The following is a 17421-nucleotide window of genomic DNA, read 5'->3' on the forward strand; positions in this document are numbered from 1 at the left end:
TTAGTAGAGCTGAGTTTATGAAGAAATATCCACTAATTGTAATAGACTGTTCTAGACAGAACGAAACAGTGAAGGAAGGAATTGTTGATATTAAATTAGAGATTGAAACTGCAGAAAATGTGCCAGCAAATACATCTGCATATTGTTTGATAATACATGATAAAGTGTTTGAGTACAATCCTTTGTCAAATGAGATAAATAAAATGTAAATAAAAGATGAAAAACATTCAACAAGAATTGGTTGACTCTGCAAATCAAATACGAGAGAAATATAGAGCTTTAAAACGTGGCAAGTTTCTAGAGGCTGAAGAGAGGTTCCAAACATTCCAACCTTTAATAGAGCCATTACAAGAATTAAAAAAAATCACATCTATTGGTAAAACAGAGAGGCCTCAAATGGAGATACTCCCAATGACTCCATCTAGAATATCAATGATACCAAGATTGCAACCATTACAGCAATCCACTCCACAGAAATTAGATTTCGGTCTTTTAGCATCAGACTATTTAGGAAATTACCTCAGTAAAAGTAGTATGACAGACACTACATATGGTATTAGACGAGAAGCAAATAAATTTTTTATTGGAAATAAGGAAGTTGATATTGCCAATGATGATGTTACAGTTGCAAATAAAACCTACAAGGGGACAAAAGTTTTATGGGAATTGTTAACTTTAAAAGAACCTGAGAACTATACTCAGGCTGATTTGCAAAATTATAAAGAGATTTTGGAAGCTACAAATGGACATTTAAAGAGTTACAAAGATGGTGCACCAATTTCAAGTAATAGACATACTAAATATCTTAATATAATTAAACCTCTATTTAAATCTGTTGGTGAAGGTTTGAGACAAGTGACTGGTAATAAAATAGATTATATTTATTGGGATGATCCTAATGAGCTTGTAGATAGGTTAAGACTTCTTTGGCTAAGTCGCCAAGCTGGTAACTCAGGAGTGGATAATGAAATAGATTCCATTATTGAGGAATTGAGAGAAAGTGGAATTATTTATTAAATAAAAATATGTTTATAGACAAATTTTATCGTTTATATGATCCATATAATAAGCCTGCAGAACCCAGGGCTAGTAGTGAACCTACTTTAAATTTACAAGACGATAGTTGGAATTGTTTAAACCGTAAAATTGGTAATGTTAAAGATGGGGAGTTTGTAGATGATGTATCAACTTTGGGGCAGACATTAACTAAAAAAGGTGATGTATTTTTACAAGGTAAAACTAAATATGAGTTTTTAGAATCTAAGAATAAAAATTGGAATGCTAAAAAACAGAAAATTACTAATGTGGAAAAGGGTGAAAGTTTAGATGATGTGCCCACTTTACAACAGACTTTAATACGAAAAGATGGTAAATTTGTACAAGACAATAATAATTATGAATTTTTAGAATCAGAAAATGGTGTCTGGAATGCTAAGAAACGGAAAATTACTAATGTAGAAAAGGGTCAAAGTTTAAATGATGTGCCCACTTTACAACAGACTTTAATACGAAAAGAAGATGGTAAATTTGTACAAAACAATAATAATTATGAATTTTTAGAATCAGAGAATGGTGTTTGGAATGCTAAGAAACAGAAACTTAGCAATTTGATGGAAGGTACAGATAGTAAAGATGCTGTGAATGTTTCTCAAGTTCCAAAAATGGAAGCAGGCTATTGGAATTTTAATAATAAAAGGTTAGTACGTGTTAAACCTGCCATTGATGACACTGACTGTGTTACAAAAGAACAGACTATAACTTATAATAAAAAACTATATTGTTTTGATGCCAGAAATCTATTTATAAGAAATCTACCAGAAGGGGAACATTCGGATGACATTTGTCTAATGTCACAAGCTATGCGTTATGATGGATCGAAATTTGTGTGTGGAGAAAAAAAATTTAATTTGATGGAATACAATCCTGATTTATTAGTTGCTGACCCCACATCTTTGAGTGGATTTAAGTATATAGATAATAGACCATATATACCAGAAAACTATGTATTTAAAAGAATGGAAGATAATCTATTGATTGGGGCTAATGGTGATGTATTTAGAGTTACAGGAAAGGATGATGTTATAAAAAATGAATGAAATTGCATACGAACTTCATAAGCCTGCAAGAAAGAATTTCATTAGAAGGTCTTTTAAAGTATTAGGTATAAACGAAACTATACAAATAGATTTAATTGATATGCAAAACTATGCTAGAGAAAATTCTGGCAATAAATATATTTTAACTTTAATAGATACATTTTATAAAAAAGCTTATGCTGCTCCACTAAAGAATAAGACAGGGTTAGTGGTTACAGAAGCCATTAAAACCATTCTACCAAAGGGGGTTAAAAACATTCAATCTGACAATGGAAAAGAATTTTTTAATCAATATTTTAGCAAACTAATGAAAAAATTAAATATTAATCACTATCACACATTTTCTACAACTAAGGCTGCAATTGTGGAGAGGTTCCAGAGAACTTTAAAGAATTGGCTATATAGGGAATTTAGTGCTCAGGGGAGTTATAAATGGTTGGATTTACTTCCAAAGTTAATTCGAAAATATAATAATAAAGTGCATAGATCTATAGGAATGAAGCCTAACCAAGTGAATATTAAGAATAGTAAATATGTGCATGAGAGGTTGACTTCTAAAGTAGTGCAAGTTAAGAAGCCAAGATATAAGGTAGGTGATAGCGTAAGGATTTCCAAGTATAAACATGTTTTTAGTAAAGGATATACTCCAAATTGGACAGGTGAGCTATTTACAATAGTAGAAGTTAAGAATACACAGCCTGTGACTTATATCTTGAAAGATGAAAATGGCAATATAATCAGGGGAGGCTTCTATACAGAGGAGTTGTTAAAGACCAAGTATAAAGACATGTATTTGATAGAAAAGGTAATTAAGAGGAAGGGTGATTTATTGTATGTCAAATGGCTTGGATTCCCAAGTAGCCAGAACTCATGGATTTCCACTAAGGATGTCCAAGGGAGCACGCCATGAGCCGGGAGCACGCCCGGTTCACGTGCAAATCTCAATCGATTTTGAGAATATGCATGTGGATGGATGTGGATTTGAAATAGTAATGGTTTTATACAATGGTATTGAACATTTATATAGGGGTGTATAGGCCAAGAGCTGGATTTTTAAAAAAGTGGTCAAAAAAAGCTCACCATTTCCAGACGTGTTTTTCAGTATTAAAAAAGTAAAAAATTTATATATGGGTGTATAGGTCGAGAGCTGGGTCCTTAAGAAAAGTGGCCAAAAAAAGCTCCTGGGGCTTCGGACATTTTTTTCGCCGAAAATTTTAAAAGTTCTGGGCCAAAAAACGCCCCAAGTGACGTTAAACCGGCATATTGCCTCTACTTTACATTTACACTTGTAAGGGTCAATAAATATAAGAAATAGCTTTTTTAGCTTGATATTGAATATTTGATATAGGCTTGTATAGGTCAAGAGCTGGATTTTTAAAAAAGTGGTCAAAAAAAGCTCTCGGAGAAAAAATGCAAAAATGCCAACATAAAGCCTCTAAAACGTCTCCAGTGCCCCTATAAACGTCTCCATACCCTCTAAAAATGGGCCAAAAAATACCGGAAGTGACGTTAAACCGGCATATTGCCTCTACTTACTAACTTATTTGTTTTTTTAAGCTCTACAAAATGGTTTGAAAAGAAATTGTGAAATTTTGTGTTTTTAGGGTCAAAAATGGGAAAAACCCATTTTTACCCCATAAAACCCCCCATAAACCCCCGTTCCCATAGTCCGTCCGATCATGCTGGTTCGCGAACTCATTCAAGTTTATCCCGCCTTACACCTTCACACCAAATTTTATCAAAATCGGACAAAAATTACTCAAGTTATCGTGCGGATGGACACACACACACATATATATATATATATATATATATATATAAATTTGAACGAATGGTGTTTTTGGCCTCTGGGGACATCAAAATGAAAAAGTAAATCGGTCCCGGGCTTAGGTCTTACCATGAGACCTACGGTAATAGCTACTTCCCTATAGGGAAATTCGCTAAAATGTAATTAAAATTAAAAAAAAAATTATAATTAAATTTTTCATTAAAGGCACGTTTAATTGAGGACATAACAAAAATGAGATATAAAATCAAATGATATCTATTTGAAGAAAGTTAAATTTTAATCATACTTTTCAAATTACTTAAACCACTTTGAATTCTCGCCATTGCAGGCTATTATAAATATTTAGTACAAAATAGAACATCTTAAAGTCAGCAAGAGCTGTGTTAGGCACGTGTAATAGTTATATTAGGGTTCAACGCCTCTAGGCGGGGCAGTTGCCACCTTGAATGTCTTGGGTTGTAAATCGTTGCCCACTGGTTTGGTTGGGTTTGGCTACTACCCTGTCTCCAGTCGTTATCGTATCTTAGTTGGCCACTGGCGTTGAAAACTACCATAATTGCTGTTATCTTCCATCTCTTGTTCTCGATTTTATAGAATCTCTTTTTGTGTAAGAACTGGTGTACCTAATATTTGGGTATTGATATTTTTATAGATGTTTTAAATTACTGCTCAGTATGGCTCTATTACTAAGATTGCTTTATTGTGGCAGTATGGCTGTATTGCTGAACAATATTTGACATGAACAAGAATTACACTAGGTGATTAAATTGTTGTACTTTTTTTACTGGTTAGAACCCGGTACTTCTGGAATTAAGGCCTCAGTTTGTCTGCATTTTTGTACTTTAGCCGTGATAGGGCTGTGTGCATTGGTTAGGATATCCCACCATAATTAAGCAGTAGTGAGCCATCTAGAAACATCCAAACCTCTCTTAGGTAAGAATTAACTTTACCTGTGACAAAAATTCCTTTAATGAAGTCCATACAACAGTTTCAGGGTGTATACTATTTTATTAATGTAAAATTCCAGGGTTTTTCCAGGTTTTTCCTGGTTTTTCGAAGTTTTTCCAGGTTCCCGCGTATTTGTTTGGTTCCACTTAAACTATAATCAATTTAAGACTTGCAGCTTAAGTATACAATATAAACTTGCATCAAATTTGTTTCAAAGTCCAGTGAGCTAGTGTTGTCCTTATTATGGTAATAATTTTCATTATCATCATTACTTAAGTCCACGGAAACATCGTCTCTCTCGATAGCAGCAAAATCATGAATATTATCTTCATTTTTTATGAAAACATTATCAATGGCGGCAAAATCCTGAATATTTCCTGCGGTCGTGTAGACATCATCATTGCTTCCCGCAGTCACGGAAACGTCATCGTCATCGTCCGCGATCTCGGTAAAATCATGAATATTTCCCGCGGCCGTGTCTACATCATCGTCGTCTCCCGCGGTCACGGAAACGTCATCGTCATCGTCCACGATCTCGGCAAAATAATTAATATTTCCTGTGGCAGTGTTAACATCATCGTTAATCTCGCGGTCACGGAAAAGTCATCGTCGTTTCCCGCGGTCACGGAAACGTCATCGTCGTCGGCCGCAATCACGGCAAAATCATGAGCATATCACGCGGCCGTGTAGAAATCATCATCGTCGTCTTTCGCGGTCACGGCAAATCACGAAAATCTTCCGCGGCCGTGTGGACATCATCATTGCCTCTCGCAGTTATGGAAACGTCATCGCCGTCGTCCGCGATCTCGGCAAAATCATAAACACCTGCGGCCGTGTAAACATAATCATCGTCGTCTCTCGCGGTCACGGAAACGTCATCGTCGTCGGCCGCAATCACGGCAAAATCATGAGCATATCACGCGGCCGTGTAGAAATCATCATCGTCGTCTTTCGCGGTCACGGCAAATCACGAAAATCTTCCACGGCCGTGTAGACATCATCATTGCCTCTCGCAGATATGGAAACGTCATCACCGTCTCCCGCGGTCACGTAAACGTCATCGTCGTCTCCCGCGGTCACGGAAACGTCATCGTCGTCTCCCGCGGTCACGGAAACGTCATCGTCGTCTCCCGCGGTCACGGAAACGTCATCGTCTTCGTCCGCGATCTCGGCAAAATCATGTATATTTCCCGTGGCAGTGTATACATCATCGTTGATCCTGCGATCACTGAAACGTCATCGTCGTCTCCCGCGGTCACGAAAATGTCATCGTCGTCTCCCGCAATCGCGGCAAGACGCATTTTACGACTACAATCTTCTACCGGGGCTAAAATAAAAATCCCGGAATCGGTCCAAAAATCCCGGCTTTTTCCCGGTTTTTTCCAGGTCCCTTCAAATTCAAGGTTATTTCCCGGTTCTCCCGGTTTTCCCGGTTGGTATACACCCTGAGTTTGTAAACTACTGAACAAAACGAAGAATATATTTATTCCACGGTTTATTGTATTTTGTAACTGGTGCCGATGAAAAAAACACTTGTTCATACATTGGGAAAGGGTTACTCATTTTAGTACTTGGTGGTCACGTAAAATATTGTATTTTTTAAATTATAGCTTTATTATTTTTAATGTCGAACATAACCACAACATTATTGACTTTCGCTTTCCAATACTCGTTCAAAACTTCGGTTAAAACTTAAATAAAAAAGTCTCTTGAATTGTAAAAACAATAGCTCAATCCCGATGACGCATAATGAAGCAATGTTAACAGTGTCTGTTGTGGAATCTTGCAAGAACTTCAGTACACAGCGAGGACAATTTAATTAATTGTTAGACCAATGATCAATGACATCCTTGTTGGAGCAATATTACAACGTGATTGTATTGTAGTGGGGAATACGTGGATTAATAATTGCAGATATATCGATCTCAGCACTAATCGCCTTTGGATTTAGATTAGATTAAGGGTTTACAAATCTGAAACATTAAGATACGTATTTTAAGGTGAAGAATAATTGTTAAATGAAAGAGATGTCAGCTTAGTCAATCCTAATATCAGTCAGGTCCAGTTTCCAACAGCTCAAACGATTTTGTCTTTTCTCAGGATCGACTCCGCAACCTTTGGATTACTAGACAAAGAATAAAAAACGAATAAAATCCTAATACACGATGTACCTAAATACTTGGTTTTTACAAGAAGTTGAAACAATTAAGTAACAATAAGTGAAGAGGAAATGAAAACACTAATAAAACAATGTAGTTAGATCAATTTAGACATGCATATATAAATTTATTTCGGGAGTTATAATTTATAAATTAGATTTTAGATATTATAATTTAACGGTTATGATATAACTTCTTGATCAGCATTGTACGTGTTATTAAATTTACGGAAGGTAAATAAAAGAAACGTCTTATAACACTTAAAACATATATTTACGCTTATACTGTTACTCATAAGACACCGTCTTGTGAGTAACAGTGTAAGCGTAAATATATGTTTTAAGTGTTATAAGACGTTTCTTTTATTTACTTTCCGTTTATGATATTTCCAATGGCATGTAGCAGTATATCTTTTTCATATTTTTGTGCATAATATATTTTTCAAGGAGTAAAGTGTAAAGCTGATGAATGACAAACGCATTATAGTAATTCAGTTGCATTTTATATCTTCCATCTAGGATAAAATTAATACGAATAACACAAAAGCCAAAACATTCGCCATAGCTTCAATTGAAAAAAATCCTATACACTATCGAAATCTGTATCGATAAATGATCCAATTGCATCGCCTTATCAAACAGATATTGTCATCTTCAATATTGCAAAAGTATCAATAAAATTGAAGGAATAAGTACTCCTATACTTCTCAATTTCGTGATATCACCTTTTAACATAAAAGACCAATATAAATGTGTTTTAAAGGATATATCCTAGCCGACCTCAGTTGGTGTTACATTTTTTATCAGGCAATCAGCTGTTTCAATTGCATTGTCGTCGTGGACATTTTGTTTCGAATGAGTTTAATTTGTATAATTGATGCAATATTTAATCATAGATACACTTCTCATAAGTAGTCATTCCTTTATTATGTTTAAGATGTACATTATTTAGTATTATAATTAAAATAGCTTAGTTTAATTGAACTACCGAAAGAGTGTGTTGCTTTAAAATATTTTCTTTCATTAACACCAATCTTTTACTCACTCCAGAGTAAAAAATAACTGATATTAACGAAAAAAATCATTGCTTCAATAAAAGCACCAATTATGAATCCCCACCGAAAACAAGAAAATGCCAAATTTGACCAACATAAATAATATCCATAAACAAGCGAACTACAACAGTTTTACATATAACCTGATAATTGTACGTGTATAGCTAATATTTTTAAATTTGTCTCGCTTCCTTAATTTTACAACAATGCTTCCAAACACAAAATTGTTTGGTTTTCAGCTCTACACGATGCCTGTAACGAAAGTTGAGCATTCCCATTGTTTAAGGGTAAACATAAACCACTAAACGTAGTAAAAATGGTTATATGGCTTTATGTTTACCCTAGGAAGTACATTAAGGTTATGAAACAAAGAACCATGAAAACATCTATGATTGATTGTACATACTAAAACCAAACATATCCCAGGATAAAAATTTGGGCAAATTTGAATTTCGTAAAAAATAATAACAAAATTTTAGACTAAATGATCCCGAATCTATCAGTGACATAAAGAAGATCTCTAAAATTGTCTAATCAAAGTTGATGTCGCCAATTTCAGCTTTCTAACAACAGTCAATGGAGGCTTCGACAGTTGTAAACGATCTTTCCAACTTTCTTGTCTGCCTGTCTGTTACACTTGTCTAAATAGTTTCAACCTCGAAGACAAACAAAGGACGAAATTTATAGATGGAACTAACTTACTGGAACGCTCTTTTTAACGGTTTCTCCAATAAACATATCGGCGATTTAAGGTGAGTATCTTAAACACATGTATGACTTTTTTATTGTAATTCAGTGTAGATAATTAACCTCAGAAAATTGTGCACAAACTAGGAACTATCCTAGTACAATAATATGAGTAAATGCAGTTTGCACATGTTTTACTCTATGGCATATATTTAAATAACTGGATGTCCTGTAACCTCAGTATCTAACGTATGGTCTCAACAAACCAAAAATATTTTGTGGACTTGGAGCGCTTGCCCAAAAACCCTTGACTTTTTCATATGAAATAACCACTGGAGTGAACGAAAAAAAATATAAAGATAAAATTATTATTAAGTAAAAATTAAAACAACAAGTGTTTAATAAAAAAAAACATCAATCATTAAATATATTGTGCCATATAGCCTTACAAAAAATTAAAAAAACATTGTTTTGTCCTAGTAAAACATCACACATAGAGAATTAAACACATTTTATACGTTGACGTTAATGTGTTTGTGATTTAATAACGCTTCTTTAAAAAGTCCTTTAAAGAAATGTTGTATTGAAATGTTAAGAAAGTGACAGAAATACGAGTTAACCAACAAATAGGTAAATGTAATTTTTTGTGGAAAATTCTATATCAACATAGGGCAGTTACTTAAATACTCGGTTCTTCGTCTCTTTAAGACAACAAACAAATTTTGAAAATATTTCGAATGATTAGCCAAAACACTACACTGTAAAATTATGCAAGATGGGAATGTTAAACACACAAAGAGCAAAGCCATCATATCCGCATATTGCAGTAGAAGCATACGGCTCACAAGACTATACATGATTAATGGATAGTTTCCACTACATTTACCAGCATCAAAGACTCGTCAGTGGCCTACAAGTTATAAACAAACATCAGTAATGGACTTGCCGAGGTGGATTTGTCAGCGGATTAAATAGACTAAGATAAATCACATGCGCTGTCCGTTCAAATTATAGGTGGACTACTGTGGCGCCGATAGGTAGCCCTTAAGAATGAAATCAATTGTAGAATAAAGGTCTTGTAAATCGACGCTGTGCTACTACTGGGGAATACAGTTTTATCCGTAAATAAAATAACAATAAACAACATAACAATAAAATTCACATTAAGTTCACATTGTATTAACGTTAATCTAAAAGATTATTTATGATTATACATCACATTCTAGTCCTAATTAACTCAATCACGGAAAACTATTACACAAAATAGAACATCACTCTAAAGAATATTCACTTTTTTGGCGATAGTTATTCATGAGAATTCTTTTATTTGTTGAAATTTTTTTTGTAATTATGTCAATTAAAATATCATTTCGATGTATTTTTTTTTCATAGTCTGTAATGAGAATTATGCCCTGCAAATGTGGATTTTGTGTTGTTCGATTTTACAACTTTTGTGTATTCTTCTACGTTGTCCTGTTTGCCCAATATAGAATTTTTTGTGTATATCATGCAGTCTATTTTGTATTTACTGAGGTAACACAGTTTCTCTCACCCCGTCACGCATCCTTTCGCTAAAAAACAACCGAAACATAAACTACAGTATTCTAGACTCTACAATGGCATTAAAATCGAACACGTTCCTCCTTAAATTGGAAAAGTGACGCCAAATCCGAGGTCTGAATTTGTCTGTTTCATTTCAATCTCATTCCGTCAATTTTCATATAATCAACAAGGGACGTGTGTTTTGCTACAATGTCCCTGCATTATATGAGTCAAGCCTGGAGTTGAATTCCCCGATGACGTAACATTTGGAGTCCCTCAAGGTAGTCTAGAAATGTCGACAACTCTTCTACCCTGCTGACCGTTACATTGACTCTGGATGTTGTAAGCAAACTCCCCATCCTAAACAACCTAAAACATCTTTTCGTGTGTTGCAAAGTTGATAAGGTGGTGACTTAATGATAGTCTATTATTTTACAGTAAAATGTACAGTAAGAATTTTAGCAGCCTTAAATTTCCATACGGTAAGCAACAGTTTATTCTATTTAGTTATAACCTATTATAATGTAGCTATCCTATTATGATAAGTTTTGCAATATAATATAACAGAAGAAAGGCAAAGAAGCTTGAAAAATTAACATAACTCAAAATGATGCTGATCACCATTAGGATGACCAATCTTGTGCAATTCATCCATGTTATAAAAAAACCACAAGTAAATTACGTTACGTTTGAATGATTTGTTTACGAAACTGTAAAAAAAACGTCCAAACCACATGTTATTAATATAGGATTCGGGCCAACGACGTATTTTGTCTATGTTTAAGATCCATAGCGTTTTTGTTCTAATATTCGTGTAAATACCACAGGAAATTACGGATATTATAATTAAACTACTTGTATCCTCACCTCACCTAGATTAGAGCAAAGAATGAGATATCCATGAAACATTCCAATGAAAAAAAAAATCTCCCGGTCAGATGGTCTTAAAAAACTAAACTTTTTCAATCGGGTTTAGTACAACAGTTTTATTTCGAATTAAAATGTCTAACAATTTTATTTAATAATTGAATATTTAATTGACTTCGACTTCAATTTCTGCTTTACCGTTGTACTTTTGTTTTATTTAAATCGTCATAAGCCCAATGTAAAAATGTTTGTTTTCCAAACGAGCTATAATTTTATCAAAATACAAGTTTTCCAGAAGTAGAGCCTTTCACCAATCATGTTTTAACTCCGAAAACACCTAAGTCAACAATAAAAAAAAATATCCATAGAATTCAAAATATCAATTTAAAAATTCAAACTACAAGTAGATAATTGCTCATACTAGAGTCAGTATAGGATTTCATCCTAGTGTTGTATGTAAAGAGGTCACCGCTACACTGTATTGCCATTGCCACAATACGGTTCGGCCTGTTAAATAAAGAAACCGATCAATAGCAGCCTCGTCATGCGATCCGTCGCCAATTGGAGTTTCAAGTAATGAATGATCGACTTAATTAAACAACTTTCCCGACTGCAGCGCCTCGGAACAACTAATTAAAATCATAATTGGTGAACTGGTTGAGAAATTGAAATCCTCGTGAGACATTTCAAATAGCTACAAATACTGTATTAGCGGACAGGAGTTCAAAAATGTATTTATATGTCCAATTTCTGGAATATTTTTTTTGATTAATCTTTTGTGATTTGTAGAAAGATTTTAAAAGATTCAGGTTGGCGGTAAAATATCAGAAGGGTAGGAAGCAAAATGACAGGTTACGATTACTTTAAACTATTGTTTCGACTCCCTAAAGTTCACGGGTAAACTATGATTTATTATATTATTATTCGGAATGGTTTTAGATGAAATTTAGTATCGTATTATGTCCAGTCATAATACAGGTACTGACTTTTCAACCATGAACAACTACTTCATTACATCACCTATGTTGCATCTACTGTTCAACTGATTCGCACGCAGATACATCTTAAGAAAGACTTATTAACATCTCAAACTTTTACCTAAAACCATTGACTATACACAGTGTAGACTTCCCATCCAATGTAAAAATTTGAAGGCAAGAAAATAGGTGAAGTTCAGGACCATCTTACCAGAGGATACTAGTCTATTATGTTAAATCTGTATTCAAATCCATGCCAACAGCTGATTTATTTATCACTTGACAGAGAATATTGTCATAGTTGGCTTCATATTACATCGGATAGGAAGTCTATTCTGTGGATAGTCAATGCCAAAACTAAAGTTAAAATACATTTCCGCAAAGACTCGACCAATAAGCTCATACAAGACATGTAGCAATCCTTGAGCAGCAGGCAGTCTATCGATCGTTGTGTAGAAGTGTGGTAGAAGCTGTGTCAGTAGTCTGGCTCTAAGCGTGATTCATGACAAGGTGGTATTTAATTACAGTTCAATCACGTGATAATACAGTTCTTGATGGTATGATTACTGTCTGATCCTCAACCTGTCTCAGTGGTGCTTTGAAGGTTTGGCTTGATTGTTGGAGGATTGGTTCCTTGTTGAATGATTGGTTCCTAGTTGGAGGATAGGTTGATTGTTGAAGGATTGGTTACTTGATCTGAATTGATAGTTGTTAAAAGGCATTTGTTGATAATTAGAGGTTTAGTTTTATTGTTTGAGTTTTTTTTGCCTGGATGATTTTTTTAGCAGTTAGTTATAACTAGTATTCAACCAAACATTCTAGATTAATTGCATCCCTAAACTCAAAGCCACAACTTAAGAGTGACTTCAAACCTAGCCTTACTTTTATGGCGTCTGTTGATTAAAGAACCATGTAAATTCTTCGCCAAAATATAATAAATAAATTCCAATGCACAACAACACAAATTTTTGAATTACAGTATATTAGAATTACAAAAAAATACACCACAGTAATATATCATCGAACTTCAGTATGGTCAGAGCAATTCAACCTACAGCTGAATGCTGTACAACAACCAAGTACAAGCCGACTATCGACATTCATGTCTAGACCTAACTAGATAAATATTCATCAAACTGACGGACCCGTGTACTTGATTATAGCCCTGTGCTTCACCTTCTGCCCCACCCCCTCCACTGGTGACCGATTAATAACTGATAACCTGTACTACCAAGTCATGGACACACTAACGATCTTAGGACCATGCGTTTTAATAAAATATTGAAATGTTCGATGAGATGAAACTATACAGGGTGTCCCGGAACTCACTACCAATATTTTAGGGCATTGTTCCTGGGTAAGAAACATATCTAAATATCATATTTAAATTGTCTGGAAGTCTTTAGTTATTCAGATAGCCGCCATTTTGTTTTTTTCACTTATTAATTTTTTTCTGAAAATTGGTTAAACATACGAAGTTGAAACTTTGCACAAACATTTATGACAACTAGACAAAGCTACAAAAAAATTATGACGATTTTTCAAATTCATAAAACAAAATGGCGGCTGTTTAAAATTTTGTTTCTTAAATTACTCGAAAACCGTCGATTTTACAAAAATTTTACAAGAATAACTTTTTTAAGGCAATTTTATTACAAATCGATCGACACCTTAATCTTTAAGATCGGACGAGTATTAACTGAGATATGGCAGTTTTAGTGATACGTGACCGCTTTCAGCATGCGCTGCAACTAATATCCGGCGGTCACGTATCACTAAAACTGCCATATCTCAGTTAATACTCGTCCGATCTTAAAGATTAAGGTGTCGATCGATTTGTAATAAAATTGCCTTAAAAAAGTTATTCATGTAAAATTTTTGTAAAATCGACGGTTTTCGAGTAATTTAAGAAACAAAATTTTAAACAGCCGCCATTTTGTTTTATGAATTTGAAAAATCGTCATAATTTTTTTGTAGCTTTGTCTAGTTGTCATAAATGTTTGTGCAAAGTTTCAACTTCGTATGTTTAACCAATTTTCAGAAAAAAATTAATAAGTGAAAAAAACAAAATGGCGGCTATCTGAATAACTAAAGACTTCCAGACAATTTAAATATGATATTTAGATATGTTTCTTACCCAGGAACAATGCCCTAAAATATTGGTAGAGAGTTCCGGGACACCCTGTATATAGGTTAAATTTAGAGATTTCACCGTTTGCAAATTTCACAACTCTTACAATGTGTTGTAAACAAGCTGTAATAAATACATGCTAAACAACGCTAATGCCAAAAACTGTCCTACTGCATCCTACAGTTTTGTTTTGGTTGGTGACGCCTTGAACAGTAACGAAAAATATTTTGAGAAATAGGAGGTTCTGGACACCCATTTGTACGATTCTGTAAAACATATTCTGAGGCACTGCCAAGTCAATTAAAAGAAATGAAACATTTCTTACACCAACCAAGCAGATGTGCATGGCAACTTGTTTAAAAGTCGAATATATAGGCCTATATAATAAGCAACATACAGTAAAATGTAGGAAATTACAAAAACCTACTCTTTACAAATTAGTAGACCGATGTAACAATAAATGCAATACCTCACCAAAGGGTAGTATAGTTTTATCTACTCATTTTAATCCGTATAAAGCGCATGGGTTTATTGTCGTAATAAAACAACGTTTATGATCCCTTCGGACTGGAATACTCTCAAGATCGCCATTAACCCAAGAAAATGCGCGATGGAAATTCCACATCTCTCGCGAAGTTCCACGTTTGCATTTGAATACCAGCATGTCTTGTAGAGCAATAGCGGACAACGGGAGGTATGGTGTAAAATCTTACTTAACACGTCGTGCAGTTCACTACAATTGGGCTTCGAGGGTGCAGCATAGAATGCATACCGATTTATCGTATGGTAGGCCTAAGTAGATATTATTAGTAATAGTGGCAACATCTAGGATAGACGGATATGTTTTTATTTTGTTTATTGTAAGGTAGATGGAATCAAACAATACCCAATTTTGAGGAATTTAAGATTTAAAATATTTTATGGAAATTAGGCCTAGTTTGCGCAGGGACAGTTTCAGTGGATTCTTTGCCTACTACCTACTATTAATCATCATAACGATCATCATCAGCGATAATCATCATGAACCAGATCATCATGACCATCAAACCATTGTAATAGGGGGTGATGGGGATACACCCAAAAAATATGTGGCTATTTTACATCAGGTTAAAGACCCTCTTGTATCATATAGAATAACATTTCCATTGATTATTTTACAAAGATCCGAGGTAGCGAAATGATCATTTGGACAAATCCCAACTTGAAGTATTGAATAATTCTTCATTAGGAGGGTCCAAAGCTTAATCATGTATAAATCGACTTACTGTTATAAATTGGTGATCTCTCATTCCAATGTATGTATGTATAGTGAGTTTGTAAATAGCATTTATAACTATGCACACTCCGAACGCTCACTTTGACATCTTTAGGTTGGATTAGAAACATTTCCACTATTTTTATATACCTACGGAAGCTACCAACGAGTTAAAACCATAACCATAATTATATTTTATAAAATACTATCTGCGAAGTACTTAAAAATGGATGTTGAAAAATCACCAACAAGAAGAAGGATGAAGAGCGCATTTAATATATCAACTAATATAATTATATAATTTAATATAATATTTAATATAATTTATATATTTAATAATTAATATATTTAATATATTTATAATTTATATATTTAATATAATTTATTAATATCAACTTGCACTGTCCAAGTGACTTGCAGATGAAGAAGCGACGTAAACTTGGCAACCTTGGATAAGTTTGGAGGATTTCGAAGATACAGCACAAAAGGAAAGTTTCGGAACCCATAAATTATGTCACGGGGATTATACCCTTCTAACCTTGCTTGGATTTTCGCTTCTCCGAAGCCGTACTTTTTTAAGCTATTTTTTATGAAACATATAGTGACAATTGGTTACTAACGATTGTGAAAAAGAATAATTTGATTAGAGAGATTCTAACATTTAGCTACATGTGGAATATCCTTATTTACTTGGTTACGAGGAAACTAATCCACCGAAACTGTTAGTGTTTGGTGGAGGGTAGCCTACAGATCGGATGTGGATGAAACATAATTTATTTCAAAAACAAAATCATTACAGAAGAATACAAATTCTTAGTTTGAAACGGATGCCCAAATGGGCTAGTTCCTGTGGTTGGGGCTCAATCCGCAGTGAAAACAATAAAGTTTACACTGGAGATTAAATATATTGTACTACAAAATTTACTTGAAAATAAATAAGTGATTTTGTTGATACCGCAGTTTGTTGGTACCGCACAGTTTGTTGGTACGTGAAAAAAATGAAAGAAACTTCGCGCAGCTTTTCTTGCATATGTTAAATGACAGTTCCATTTTAGGCGGTTCTCAAACATAACGCCCAGGTATTTGTATTCAGACTCAATGCACTAACAAAGAACACATACATTCAAACTCGTACTCCTGCACGTGTGCAAACGCAGCTGCAGACTGACCGGGTCGTGGTCAGCTCTCACAGACACCGGCATTATTTTGTTTTGGAGAGCCGAGTCTGGTGGGGAGCGCGGCAGTGGTCCGAAAGTCAGTGCTCCGAAAGGCACTGGTCCGAAAGAAATTACATGGTCAGGCACTGCTTCGAACGGCATAAGTTCGAAAGGCACTGGTTCGAAAGTCACAACTCCGAAAGTCACTAGTCAGAAACATTTTGTGCATCCAGGCACTGGTCCGAAACAATATGTGCATCCAGGCACTGCTCCGAAAGTTATAACATCGAAAGTCACTAGTCAGAAAAGAATGCAAGGGTCAGGCACTGGTCCGAAAGAATGTGCGTGGTCAGGCACTGCTTCGAAACGTGGTCCCCCCTCGCAGCGAATGGGCGGAGCTATACAGGTGTGGAGTGGGAGCAGCCTCCCGTCCCCCCCTACCTCTTGACATGCCCCTACTTTTTGGCGCGGCGACGACAGTGTCGGTTAGTCACTTCTCATTCTCACTTCACTCAATCATTCTACGCTACCACCAGGACCAGGACCAGGGGCAGTTGACATCGGGGATACTCCCCAGGATATATTTTCAATCGCAAATGTTTTTAGTGAAGGAATTATTCTAATGCAAATTAATTTGCAGAGTAATGCAAATTTGTTATGCAACCTCTATAGAACTTAAGATATGTTGCCAAATAAATATCATGAAATGCCCATGCATAAATATCCAATCATAAATTTGCTATAGTAAGTGATTATATA

General features: G+C 34.7%; 2 protein-coding genes across 2 annotated transcripts in view; both read right to left on the minus strand.

Moving 5' to 3' along the window:
- Positions 1-17421, minus strand: part of LOC128994463 (neurocalcin homolog) — a 176082-nt gene that overhangs the window by 77281 nt on the left and 81380 nt on the right. The gene's annotated exons all lie outside the window — the stretch shown is intronic.
- The window catches only part of LOC128994464 (neuronal calcium sensor 2-like), a 97947-nt gene that overhangs the window by 61271 nt on the left and 19255 nt on the right, over positions 1-17421 (minus strand). The gene's annotated exons all lie outside the window — the stretch shown is intronic.

This window comes from Macrosteles quadrilineatus, unplaced genomic scaffold (assembly GCF_028750875.1).
Source record: "Macrosteles quadrilineatus isolate MER2022 unplaced genomic scaffold, UCM_ALF_1.0 Scaffold_5__1_contigs__length_97177068, whole genome shotgun sequence".
In the NCBI taxonomy this organism is placed as follows: Eukaryota; Metazoa; Arthropoda; class Insecta; order Hemiptera; family Cicadellidae; genus Macrosteles; species Macrosteles quadrilineatus.